Raw genomic sequence first — 14,094 nt, 5'->3', positions numbered from 1 at the left:
CCATTTGACGACGTTACAACACGCTGTCTTATCAACGGCCATAACGGTTATGTTCCACAAGACCAAGGATGGGAAGTAATCCTAGTAAAACCAGAATGCATGACTTGTTTCTGGACGTATGAATTACGTGTCTTTATTGCCTTTGCTGAACGACTTGTGTACTAGCTAGAATTATCTTCACAACCATCTTGTATCAAATTTATTGTGTGCTATATTTCATGCTATATGTAAAATAAGCGGTATTGTAAGTTTGTAAAATATTGTGTAAAAGTTTGAACGCGAAATATTATTATAATCAGTTTTTCATATAGAATTGTAGTAGTTGAATTGTATATTAGCTACTAAGTATGAACTTAACGGGTAGGTACTACCTGAATTTAAACTTATAAAACGCTAATATGAAGAAAAAGCTTTTATAAATGAGTTCATATTATGCTACGAAATACTATTAACTACTCTTAATATTCTGTATGATTAACTTGTTCCATTTGACTATTTTGAAGGAAATGGCACCGACTACTCGACACACCGTGAATATGAATGAAGAGGAATTCCGTACTTTTCTAGCTTCAAACATAGCCGCAGTACAGGCTGCGCTACATACCAACAATAACCTTGGATCTAGCAGTACATGAAATCGTGTAGGATGCACCTACAAAGAATTCACTGCCTGCAAACCTTTGGAATTTGATGGAACCGAAGGACCGATCGGATTGAAACGGTGGACCGAGAAGGTCGAATCGGTGTTTGCCATAAGTAAGTGTACTGAAGAGGACAAAGTGAAGTACGCTACGCATACCTTCACAGGTTCTGCATTAACATGGTGGAATACCTATCTAGAGCAAGTGGGACAAGACGATGCGTACGCACTACCATGGTCAGCATTCAAACACTTCATGAACGAGAAGTACCGTCCCAGAACTGAGGTCAATAAGCTCAAGACAGAACTTAGAGGGTTACGAACCCAAGGATTTGATATTACCACGTACGAAAGACGATTCACAGAATTGTGCCTATTGTGTCCGGGAGCATTCGAAGATGAGGAAGAGAAGATCGACACGTTTGTGAAAGGATTATCGGAAAGAATCCAAGAAGATATAAGTTCACACGAACCCGCCTCCATACAACAGGCATGTAGAATGGCTCACAAACTAGTGAACCAGATTGAAGAAAGAATTAAAGAATAGACTGCTGAAGAGGCCAATGTGAAGCAAGTCAAAAGAAAGTGGGAGGAAAACGAGGATAAGAATCACCAATACAACAACAACAGCAATTACAACAATAATCGCAACAATTATCCCAACAATCGCAACATCAATCGCAACTACAACAAACGGCCCAACAACAACAACAACAACAACAACAACAACAACTACAACAATCATCCCAACAACAATAATAACCGCAACAACAACAACAATCAGAAGCAGCTATGCCAAAGGTGTGAAAAGTATCACTCGGGGTTCTGCACCAAATTTTGCAACAAGTGTAAAAGAAATGGTCATAGCGCGGCGAAGTGTGAGGTCTACGGACCAGGGGTTAATAGAACGAAAGGAACAAATGGTGTCGGAACGAGTAATGGCGGAGCAAGTAGTGTCGGAGCAAGTTATGCCAATGTAGTTTGTTATAAATGTGGAAAATCGGGCCACATTATTAGAAATTGCCCGAACCAGGAGAACACGAATGGACAAGGCCGCGGAAGAGTTTTCAATATTAATGCGGCAGAGGCACATGAAGACCCGGAGCTTGTTACGGGTACGTTTCTTATTGACAATAAATCTGCTTACGTTTTATTTGATTTGGGTGCGGATAGAAGCTATATGAGTAGAGATTTTTGTGCTAAATTAAGTTGTCCATTGACGCCTTTGGATAGTAAATTTTTACTCGAATTAGCAAATGGTAAATTAATTTCAGCAGATAATATATGTCGGAATCGAGAAATTAAACTGGTTAGCGAAACATTTAAGATTGATTTGATACCAGTAGAGTTAGGGAGTTTTGATGTGATAATCGGTATGGACTGGTTGAAAGAAGTGAAAGCAGAGATCGTTTGTTACAAAAATGCAATTCGCATTATACGAGAAAAAGGAAAACCCTTAATGGTGTACGGAGAAAAGGGCAACACGAAGCTACATCTTATTAGTAATTTGAAGGCACAAAAACTAATAAAAAAAGGTTGCTATACTGTTCTAGCACACGTCGAGAAAGTACAAACTGAAGAAAAGAGCATCAATGATGTTCCCATTGCAAAAGAATTTCCCGATGTATTTCCGAAAGAATTACCGGGATTACCCCCACATCGATCCGTTGAATTTCAAATAGATCTTGTACCAGGAGCTGCACCAATAGCTCGTGCTCCTTACAGACTCGCACCCAGCGAGATGAAAGAACTGCAAAGCCAATTACAAGAACTTTTAGAGCGTGGTTTCATTCGACCAAGCACATCACCGTGGGGAGCTCCTGTTTTGTTTGTCAAGAAGAAAGATGGTACATTCAGGTTGTGTATCGACTACCGAGAGTTGAACAAACTTACCATCAAGAACCGCTACCCACTACCGAGAATTGACGACTTATTTGATCAACTACAAGGCTCGTCTGTTTATTCAAAGATTGACTTACGTTCCGGGTATCATCAAATGCGGGTGAAAGAAGATGATATTCCAAAGACTGCTTTCAGAACACATTACGGTCATTACGAGTTTATGGTCATGCCGTTTGTTTTAACTAATGCACCAGCTGTGTTCATGGACCTTATGAACCGAGTGTGTGGACCATACCTTGACAAGTTTGTCATTGTTTTCATTGATGACATACTTATTTACTCAAAGAATGACCAAGAACACGGTGAACATTTGAGAAAGGTGTTAGAAGTATTGAGGAAGGAAGAATTGTACGCTAAGTTTTCAAAGTGTGCATTTTGGTTGGAAGAAGTTCAATTCCTCGGTCACATAGTGAACAAAGAAGGTATTAAGGTGGATCCGGCAAAGATAGAAACTGTTAAAAAGTGGGAAACCCCGAAAACTAGGAAACACATACGCCAGTTTTTAGGACTAGCTGGTTACTACAGAAGGTTCATCCAAGACTTTTCCAGAATAGCAAAACCCTTGACTGCATTAATGCATAAAGGGAAGAAATTTGAATGGAATGATGAACAAGAGAAAGCGTTTCAGTTATTGAAGAAAAAGCTAACTACGGCACCTATATTGTCATTGCCTGAAGGGAATGATGATTTTGTGATTTATTGTGACGCATCAAAGCAAGGTCTCGGTTGTGTATTAATGCAACGGACGAAGATGATTGCTTATGCGTCTAGACAATTGAAGATTCACGAGCAAAATTATACGACGCATGATTTGGAATTAGGCGCGGTTGTTTTTGCATTAAAGACTTGGAGGCACTACTTATATGGGGTCAAAAGTATTATATATACCTACCACAAAAGTCTTCAACACATATTTAATCAGAAACAACTGAATATGAGGCAGCGTAGGTGGATTGAATTATTGAATGATTACGACTTTGAGATTCGTTACCACCCGGGGAAGGCAAATGTGGTAACCGATGCCTTGAGCAGGAAGGACAGAGAACCCATTCGAGTAAAATCTATGAATATAATGATTCATAATAACCTTACTACTCAAATAAAGGAGGCGCAACAAGGAGTTTTAAAAGAGGGAAATTTAAAGGATGAAATACCCAAAGGATCGGAGAAGCATCTTAATATTCGGGAAGACGGAACCCGGTATAGGGCTGAAAGGATTTGGGTACTAAAATTTGGAGATATGAGAAAAATGGTACTTAGAGAAGCTCATAAAACTAGATACTCAATACATCCTGGAACGGGGAAGATGTACAAGGATCTTAAGAAACATTTTTGGTGGCCAGGTATGAAAGCCGATATTGCTAAATATGTAGGAGAATGTTTGACGTGTTCTAAGGTCAAAGCTGAACATCAGAAACCATCAGGTCTACTACAACAACCTGAAATCTCGGAATGGAAATGGGAAAACATTACCATGGATTTCATTACTAAATTGCCAAGGACTGCCAATGGTTATGATACTATTTGGGTAATAGTTGATCGTCTCACCAAGTCAGCACACTTCCTGCCAATAAGAGAAGATTACAAGATGGAGAAGTTAGCACGACTGTATTTGAAGGAAGTCGTCTCCAGACATGGAATACCAATCTCTATTATCTCTGACAGGGATGGCAGATTTATTTCAAGATTCTGGCAGTCATTACAGCAAGCATTAGGAACTCGTCTAGACATGAGTACTGCCTATCATCCACAAACTGATGGGCAGAGCGAAAGGACGATACAAACGCTTGAAGACATGCTACGAGCATGTGTTATTGATTTCGGAAACAGTTGGGATCGACATCTACCGTTAGCAGAATTTTCCTACAACAACAGCTACCATTCAAGCATTGAGATGGCGCCGTTTGAAGCACTTTATGGTAGAAAGTGCAGGTCTCTAATTTGTTGGAGTGAAGTGGGGGATAGACAGATTACGGGTCCGGAGATTATACAAGAAACTGCCGAGAAGATCATCCAAATTCAACAACGGTTGAAAACCGCCCAAAGTCGACAAAAGAGCTACGCTGACATTAAAAGAAAAGATATAGAATTTGAAATTGGAGAGATGGTCATGCTTAAAGTTGCACCTTGGAAAGGCGTTGTTCGATTTGGTAAACGAGGGAAATTAAATCCAAGGTATATTGGACCATTCAAGATTATAGATCGTGTCGGACCAGTAGCTTACCGACTTGAGTTACCTCAACAACTCGCGGCTGTACATAACACTTTCCACGTCTCGAATTTGAAGAAATGTTTTGCTAAAGAAGATCTCACTATTCCGTTAGATGAAATCCAAATCAACGAAAAACTTTAATTCATCGAAGAACCCGTCGAAATAATGGATCGTGAGGTTAAAAGACTTAAGCAAAACAAGATACCAATTGTTAAGGTTCGATGGAATGCTCGTAGAGGACCCGAGTTCACCTGGGAGCGTGAAGATCAGATGAGGAAGAAATACCCGCATCTATTTCCAGAAGATTCGTCAACACCTTCAACAGCTTAAAATTTCGGGACGAAATTTATTTAACGGGTAGGTACTGTAGTGACCCGAATTTTTCCATGTTTATATATATTAATTGAGATTGATATTTACATGATTAAATGTTTCCAACATGTTAAGCAATCAAACTTGTTAAGACTTTATTAATTGAAATATGTTTCATATAGACAATTGACCACCCAAGTTGACCGGTGATTCACGAACGTTAAAACTTGTAAAAACTATATGATGACATATATATGGATATATATATAGTTAACATGATACTATGATAAGTAAACATATCATTAAGTATATTAACAATGAACTACATATGTAAAAACAAGACTACTAACTTAATGATTTTTAAACGAGACATATATGTAACGATTATCGTTGTAAAGACATTTAATGTATATATATCATATTAAGAGATATTCATACATGATAATATCATTATAATATAATAATTTAAAATCTCATTTGATATTATAAACATTGGGTTAACAACATTTAACAAGATCGTTAACCTAAAGGTTTCAAAACAACACTTACATGTAACGACTAACGATGACTTAACGACTCAGTTAAAATGTATATACATGTAGTGTTTAATATGTATTTATACACTTTTGAAAGACTTCAATACACTTATCAAAATACTTCTACTTAACAAGAATGCTTACAATTACATCCTCATTCAGTTTCATCAACAATTCTACTCGTATGCACCCGTATTCGTACTCGTACAATACACAGCTTTTAGATGTATGTACTATTGGTATAAACACTCCAATGATCAGCTCTTAGCAGCCCATGTGAGTCACCTAACACATGTGGGAACCATCATTTGGCAACTAGCATGAAATATCTCATAAAATTACAAAAATATGAGTAATCATTCATGACTTATTTACATGAAAACAAAATTACATATCCTTTATATCTAATCCATACACCAACGACCAAAAACACCTACAAACACTTTCATTCTTCAATTTTCTTCATCTAATTGATCTCTCTCAAGTTCTATCTTCAAGTTCTAAGTGTTCTTCATATATTCTACAAGTTCTAGTTACATAAAATCAAGAATACTTTCAAGTTTGCTAGCTCACTTCCAATCTTGTAAGGTGATCATCCAACCTCAAGAAATCTTTGTTTCTTACAGTAGGTTATCATTCTAATACAAGGTAATAATCATATTCAAACTTTGGTTCAATTTCTATAACTATAACAATCTTATTTCAAGTGATCATCCAAGGATCCGTTGAAGCTAGATCCATTTTTCTCTTTTCCAGTAGGTTTATCCAAGGAACTTAAGGTAGTAATGATGTTCATAACATCATTCGATTCATACGTATAAAGCTATCTTATTCGAAGGTTTAAACTTGTAATCACTAGAACATAGTTTAGTTAATTCTAAACTTGTTCGCAAACAAAAGTTAATCCTTCTAACTTGACTTTTAAAATCAACTAAGCACATGTTCTATATCTATATGATATGCTAACTTATTGATTTAAAACCTGGAAACACGAAAAATACCGTAAAACCGGATTTACGCCGTCGTAGTAACACCGCGGGCTGTTTTGGGTTAGTTAATTAAAAACTATGATAAACTTTGATTTAGAAGTTGTTATTCTGAGAAAATGATTTTTATTATGAACATGAAACTATATCCAAAAATTATGGTTAAACTCAAAGTGGAAGTATGTTTTCTAAAATGGTCATCTAGACGTCGTTCTTTCGACTGAAATGACTACCTTTACAAAAACGACTTGTAACTTATTTTTCTGACTATAAACCTATACTTTTTCTGTTTAGATTCATAAAATATAGTTCAATATGAAATCATAGCAATTTGATTCACTCAAAACGGATTTAAAATGAAGAAGTTATGGGTAAAACAAGATTGGATAATTTTTCTCATTTTAGCTACGTGAAAATTGGTAACAAATCTATTCCAACCATAACTTAATCAACTTGTATTGTATATTATGTAATCTTGAGATACCATAGACACGTATACAATGTTTCGACCGATCATGTCGACACATCTATATATATTTCGGAACAACCATAGACACTCTATATGTGAATGTTGGAGTTAGCTATACAGGATTGAGGTTGATTCCAAAATATATATAATTTGAGTTGTGATCAATACTGAGATACGTATACACTGGGTCGTGGATTGATTCAAGATAATATTTATCGATTTATTTCTGTACATCTAACTGTGGACAACTAGTTGTAGGTTACTAACGAGGACAGCTGACTTAATAAACTTAAAACATCAAAATATATTAAAAGTGTTATAAATATATTTTGAACATACTTTGATATATATGTATATATTGTTATAGGTTCGTGAATCAACCAGTGGCCAAGTCTTACTTCCCGATGAAGTAAAAAATCTGTGAAAGTGAGTTATAGTCCCACTTTTAAAATCTAATATTTTTGGGATGAGAATACATGCAGGTTTTATAAATGATTTACAAAATAGACACAAGTACGTGAAACTACATTCTATGGTAGAATTATCGAAATCGAATATGCCCCTTTTTATTAAGTCTGGTAATCTAATAATTAGGGAACAGACACCCTAATTGACGCGAATCCTAAAGATAGATCTATTGGGCCTAACAAACCCCATCCAAAGTACCGGATGCTTTAGTACTTCGAAATTTATATCATATCCGAAGGGTGTCCCGGAATAATGGGGATATTCTTATATATGCATCTTGTTAATGTCGGTTACCAGGTGTTCACCATATGAATAATTTTTATCTCTATGTATGGGATGTGTATTGAAATATGAAATCTTGTGGTCTATTGTTACGATTTGATATATATAGGTTAAACCTATAACTCACCAACATTTTTGTTGACGTTTAAATCATGTTTATTCTCCGGTGAATACTAAGAGCTTCCGCTGTCGCATACTTAAATAAGGACGAGATTTGGAGTCCATGCTTGTATGATATTGTGTAAAAACTGCATTCAAGAAACTTATTTTATTGTAACATATTTGTATTGTAAACCATTATGTAATGGTCGTGTGTAAACAGGATATTTTAGATTATCATTATTTGATAATCTACGTAAAGCTTTTTAAACCTTTATTGATGAAATAAAGGTTATGGTTTGTTTTAAAATGAATGTAGTCTTTGAAAAACTTCTCATATAGAGGTCAAAACCTCGCAACGAAATCAATTAATATGGAACGTTTTTAATCAATAAGAACGGGACATTTCAGTTTGTTGTCATTGAATCGAGACCAAAGAACCATCATCACCCTTGCGCGATTAACCCTAAAATCATCTCGGCTATAACAGCCACGAGATCACCACCCATTTAACCAACTCGACACAACCACACCACCATTTGATACCTATTCTTTCTTCTCATTTGTTTCAGCCATAAACAACCATCTATTCCCTCTCTCTTATTCTCTCTCTAATCACCACCATCATCATGATCGATTTCAAATCACCACATGTGTGTTTCATCCTTTCCTGTCGAGCAAGGACTAAATCAAAACCCAAGTTGTTTTTCTATATTTTTTTCTTTTCCTTCGTGAACCCACCAATTGCTGCAAGTCGAGCTCCATTGTTTCTGCTACAATTTCTGTTTCCTTTTCATTGTTACAACTGCCAAAATACCGTTTATATATATATATATATATATATATATATATATATATATATATATATATATATATATATATATATATATATATATATATATATATATATATTTCCTTTCTGTTTAATCAACACCCAAAACCACCTACTACTGCTTTTTGTTCTCCTTTGTGGCAGACATGTACCAAACAATTTACCCCACTTGATTATTAAAGAACAAGGAAATTGAGCTGTTACAGAATTTCTTATTAGGCCAACATGTTTCTCTTTAAGCCATGAATCTGTTTTATTAATTGGACTCAAGAAACTAATCGGGTTTCTGTTTATATAGGCTAAAACAAACTGGCGGCCCAACACAACTCATTTGAGAAACAAACCAAATGAACCAGGCCACTGTATTCTTTCTTCTTCGTGTTACTATGTTGCTGTCGAATCACAAACAAAAACCAAACACTTTCTTAAATAATGATGGTGATACGGGTATGATCATGATATAGGTAATAAATGATGTTACATGATAAATGGAAACAATAATAATTGATGATGATGATAGCGTCTAGATGATGATAAAGATGATGATGGTGGATGATCATAAATGATAGATGATGATGACAGGACGAATTATAATAGTGTTGATTAGGTTTAACGATGTGACGAATGATGATGATGATGATGAACGAGATCGATGATGAAGAAGATTTGAAGCCTTTCTTGTTTGTTTGTTGCGTATAAAAAAAAGAAAAAAAAAGAAAATCAGAATTAGATTAAGAAAGGGAGAAATTTGATTTAACAAGAAAAATGAATTGCTTTTGTTGTTGAGGGTTGCGGCTGACTAGAACCAAGCAAGCAGGAAGAACGAAATTTTTTTTATATATCGATTAGTTCAATTAGGCCATTTACACAGTTATTAGATTGGGCCATTTAAAATCATAATGGGGCTTGGGTATTGCTGTTGGGCCCTATATGACTTTTGGGCCGAGATCTATTGTTGGGTGGACTAGTTGTATGAAGGTGAAGGAGAAAGGGAATCGGTTAATTCGGTTTATAAATAAATCAGATGAGTTTAAGGTAGAAAAACAAAAATGGCAGCATGGTTTAGGAGTGTGTTGGAGGTATCGGGAGGTCGTGGGTTTGAGCCTAGGCAATGGCATTTATTTTTGTTAGGCTTATTTTGAAGGTAGTCTCCTTTTTATTATTATTATTATTATTATTATTATTATTATTATTATTATTATTATTATTATTATTATTATTATTATTATTATTATTATTATTATTATTATTATTATTATTATTATTATTATTACTATGACCATTATTATTATTATTATCATTGTCATTAAAATTAACACTTTTATTAAAATTGTCATTATTATTGAAAAGATCATTATTTTTAAATTTACTATTACTATTATTATTATTATTATTACCCCTATATACTAATATGCATGGGCAAAATCGTAGTTTCAGTTTTATCCGAATGTCGTTTTGAGTTTGCGTTCACACTACACCCGGCCCCTCAAATTCGGCTTCATATACAAAACGACCCCCCAAATTTCTACTTTTTAGGGGTAAAAAGCGTAAATATATAATTTTAAAAAAACAAAAGAAAATGATTCCACCCGTATTTTTAGCGGGCCCTATCTTCTCGCTCGGTCCGAGTTAAATTTTTTCGAGACCACCGTTCAACTCGAAAAAATCAGACGGACACAACTGGACTAACTATGCGCGAAACGGACATCGTTAAAAAAAACTAAATAACAGGCCCTATATTCTCGCTCGGTGCGAGCTAAATTTTTCCGAGACCACCGTTCAACTCGATATTATTTTACGAACACAACGCGACTAACTATACGCGAAACGGACATCGTCAAAAAAACACTAAATATTTCGAGCTATATTTCATACATATACGTACACGTCCAACAAACAACCCAACCTACTAGATATATTAGGTACCAAACAACGTATATACAAATATGACCGCGCGTTGAACACAACCGCAGCAACGCGCGGTCGAATTTTTTCTAGTTATTATCATTATTTGTATCATGATTATTATTTTTATGAATATTACTAGTATTTTTATGAATATTATTATTACCATTAATTTCATGAATATTATAATAATTATTATTATCATTATCATCATTTTTAACACCAATATTATTATTTTTAACATTATTATTACTATCATTTTTATTATTATTATTATTATTATTATAACTATATTATTATTATTATTATTATTATCAAGATTACTATGAATATTATTATTATTATTTAAATAAAATTTGTTATTAAAATACTTATATAAAACATATATAAAAGTATATATATATAAAAATATAAATAATTGAAATAATAATAATATAAAACTTATTCGATTACAATTGTATATGTTAATATATATAATTGATATAGGTTCGTGAATCCGAAGCCAACCTTGCACTTGTTCAATGCCATCATATGCTTATTTACTACGAAATACAATATTGTGAGTTTCATTTGCTCCCTTTTTAAATGCTTTTGCAATATATATTTTTGAGACTGAGAATACATGCACTTTTATAAATGTTTTACGAAATAGACACAAGTAATCAAAACTACATTCTATGGTTGAATTGTTATACAGGATATCGCCCTTGTTGAACTTGGTAGCCTAAGAATTGGTGTTTATTATAATTGCCGCCAATTGATGCGAATCCTAAAGATAGATCTATGGGCTTTGACACGCCCCAGTCAGAGAATTTGAACTACTTTAGTACTTCGATGTTTATATGTTTGGGGATATTCTAGATGCATTTTGTTAATGTCGGTTATCAGGTGTTCAATCCATATGAATGAATTTTAAACACTTGCGAGTGTATGATTATTAAATAAATGAAATCTTGTGGTCTATTAAAATTATGGAAATGATTGATTACGATAAACTAATGAACTCACCAACCTTTTGGTTGATACTTGAAAGCATGTTTATTCTCAGGTATGAAATAAATCTTCCGCTGTGCATTTGCTCATTTTAGAGATATTAATTGGAGTCATTCATGACATATTTCAAAAGACGTTGCATTCGAGTCGTTGAGTTCATCAAGATTATTATTAAGTCAACTATAGTTGGATATATTATGAAATGGTGTGCATGCCGTCAACTTTCGATGTAAAGAAAGTTTGTCTTTTAAAAACGAATGCAATGTTTGTAAAATGTATCATATAGAGGTCAAATGCCTCGTGATGAAATCAATTATTATGTAACGTTTATAATCGATATGAACGGGGCATTTCAGGTTAGTACAATTCTAGCATAATTGCACTTGAGACACATGTTGCGGGAGTTTCTTTAGCTCTCCGACTTGTGAGGTTTTCTATTTGTTCCGAGAGAAATTTGATGGTTTTATTTTTGATAGGATCGGAGGCGAAAAACGGTGTTGCTGATGAAATGTACTCTTCCGTGTTCCAATAGTGATGGTGCATAGTCATCTCCTCGATCAATCTTCAGGCCTCGTTAGTAGTGAAGTTCATTAAGTTACCTTGAGAAATAGCATCAAGAGTAGACTTATTATTCTGATTCAGACCTTTGTAGAAGGTCAAAATCTAATCAGAGCTCTCAAGACGGTGGTTTGGGCATCTTCGAAGCAAGTGTTTGAATCTTTCCCATGCAGTGTAGAGTGATTCATTGTATTCTTGTTGAAAGTTTAAGATATCATTCCTAAGTCTGATTAGTTTTGATGGGGGAAAGTGCTTGATTAAGAAAGTTGTTGTCATTTCCTCCCATGAGGTAATAGAGTTGGGTTCTAACCCCTCGAACCAGGTTTTTGCATGAAGATTTACGGAATATGGGAACAGATATAGACGAACTACATCTTGTCTAACCTAGTTTTGCTTATATGAGTTGGATAAGGAGAGGAATCTATCTAAGTGAGAGTTGGGATCGTCAATCGGTAAGCCTTGGAATAGATAGTGATTCTGAATGAGTTGTATGATGCTATGCTTAAGCACAAAAGATGCTCCGTTAATCTTTGGATAGAGTATTGGTCCTCCTCTTCCTTCTAACGAGGGTTTGGTGATGTCAGCGAGAGTGATGCATGCGACCATCATCGAACTATCGGCAGGTAAGTGTGGATCTCGTCGGATGGGTACAATGTATGATATCAGATAGAAGAAAGGATGTGTTGGAAGAATTCTTAGCGGTCTAAGTAACTTAAACCATCCTAAAGGTTCACTAATATGGAAGTCCATTTTAAACTTTAATTAATCTAAATTAAGCTAATATTATCTAGCCTAACTACGGTAAACTAGTAACTTCTGACAAAGCTAGTCTCAGTCAAAAGGGTCTCTTAAAAACTAACTAATCTAAACATGCTCCAAATCGAGCTACCGTTCCCCGGCAGCGGCGTCAAAAATTAACTCTACCTATGATATGCCCGAATCGGACGGTTTATCTATGCATTGTCGTTAGGTTGCAAAACGTCAATTCAGGATATCAACAGAAGAAGTTGATTGTTTAATTTATATATGCTGGGCCTAAATCTATTATTCCTTCCTATGGGTTAGCAAGGGCAGATATGACCTAGGGTCGTTCCTTGAGCGGTCGAATTTGAAACGGAGCTTATTCGGATAATTTAGTAATTAAGATTGGGTTGTACACAATTTAGTATCCAAGACTAGTGGCCAGGTACACCTTGTGCGGAGAGGCAGGATCCTTTTGGTCCCAATAAATTGGCGACTGTTCGGAAAATCCAATAACCAAGTCCAACCGGTTTATTCTAGACACCACTCTATCCGGAATATCAAATTATGTAAAGGCAATAGTTGGGTTGATTTGATTTATAATTGTAATTAAAATATTAAAGCAATATAATTAAAATAAGCTAGCTAGCATGCAACATCCAAGGACAAAGAAGACGTGGTTCACCATGATTTAAGATAATGTAGTGTCGGGATGATTGCGAGACACTCATTAGATAGATATACCTTGGTGTAAACACTAGATTCCGTACTAATTAACTTCTCTATTAGCATGTCACGAGGAACTAGGCTATCGTGATTCTGATCGGATGGACTATGCTCAACTCCTGACGCTTTATCCGGTTTAAGGATATAAGCGGCCCATCTTGAATGCAATGCATACCTTGGGCGCACGAATAAAGTAGCATAGCTTTATATAGATAATATCCAACCTTTCTTAACACCTTAGTGTATCACCCACGAGAGTGGTTATGATTGTGTTTCGAATTCCTTTCTGTCAATGGTTTGGTAAAATATAAGGGTTTGTAGACAAATTAGAACCTCTGATAGTTCTCAGTCATCCTTAAAGATATATAAGCTTAGTTTGTATTGTAGTGCGTTAAATTCTCATTTATGACTTAAACCAGTCCTTACTTAAATA

General features: G+C 34.9%; 1 non-coding gene across 1 annotated transcript; it reads left to right on the top strand.

The window, feature by feature from the left end:
• The first annotated feature begins 12,315 nt into the window (after positions 1 to 12,315).
• Positions 12,316 to 12,422, top strand: LOC139845762 (small nucleolar RNA R71). The gene has a single exon (XR_011758520.1). It is a non-coding gene; the product is annotated as a small nucleolar RNA R71 (small nucleolar RNA).
• The last annotated feature ends 1,672 nt before the right edge of the window (positions 12,423 to 14,094 follow it).

Source organism: Rutidosis leptorrhynchoides, chromosome 4 (assembly GCF_046630445.1).
Source record: "Rutidosis leptorrhynchoides isolate AG116_Rl617_1_P2 chromosome 4, CSIRO_AGI_Rlap_v1, whole genome shotgun sequence".
Lineage (NCBI taxonomy): Eukaryota > Viridiplantae > Streptophyta > Magnoliopsida > Asterales > Asteraceae > Rutidosis > Rutidosis leptorrhynchoides.
The sequence above is the reverse complement of the archived record's forward strand: the minus strand, read 5'-3'. Positions and strand labels throughout refer to the sequence as shown.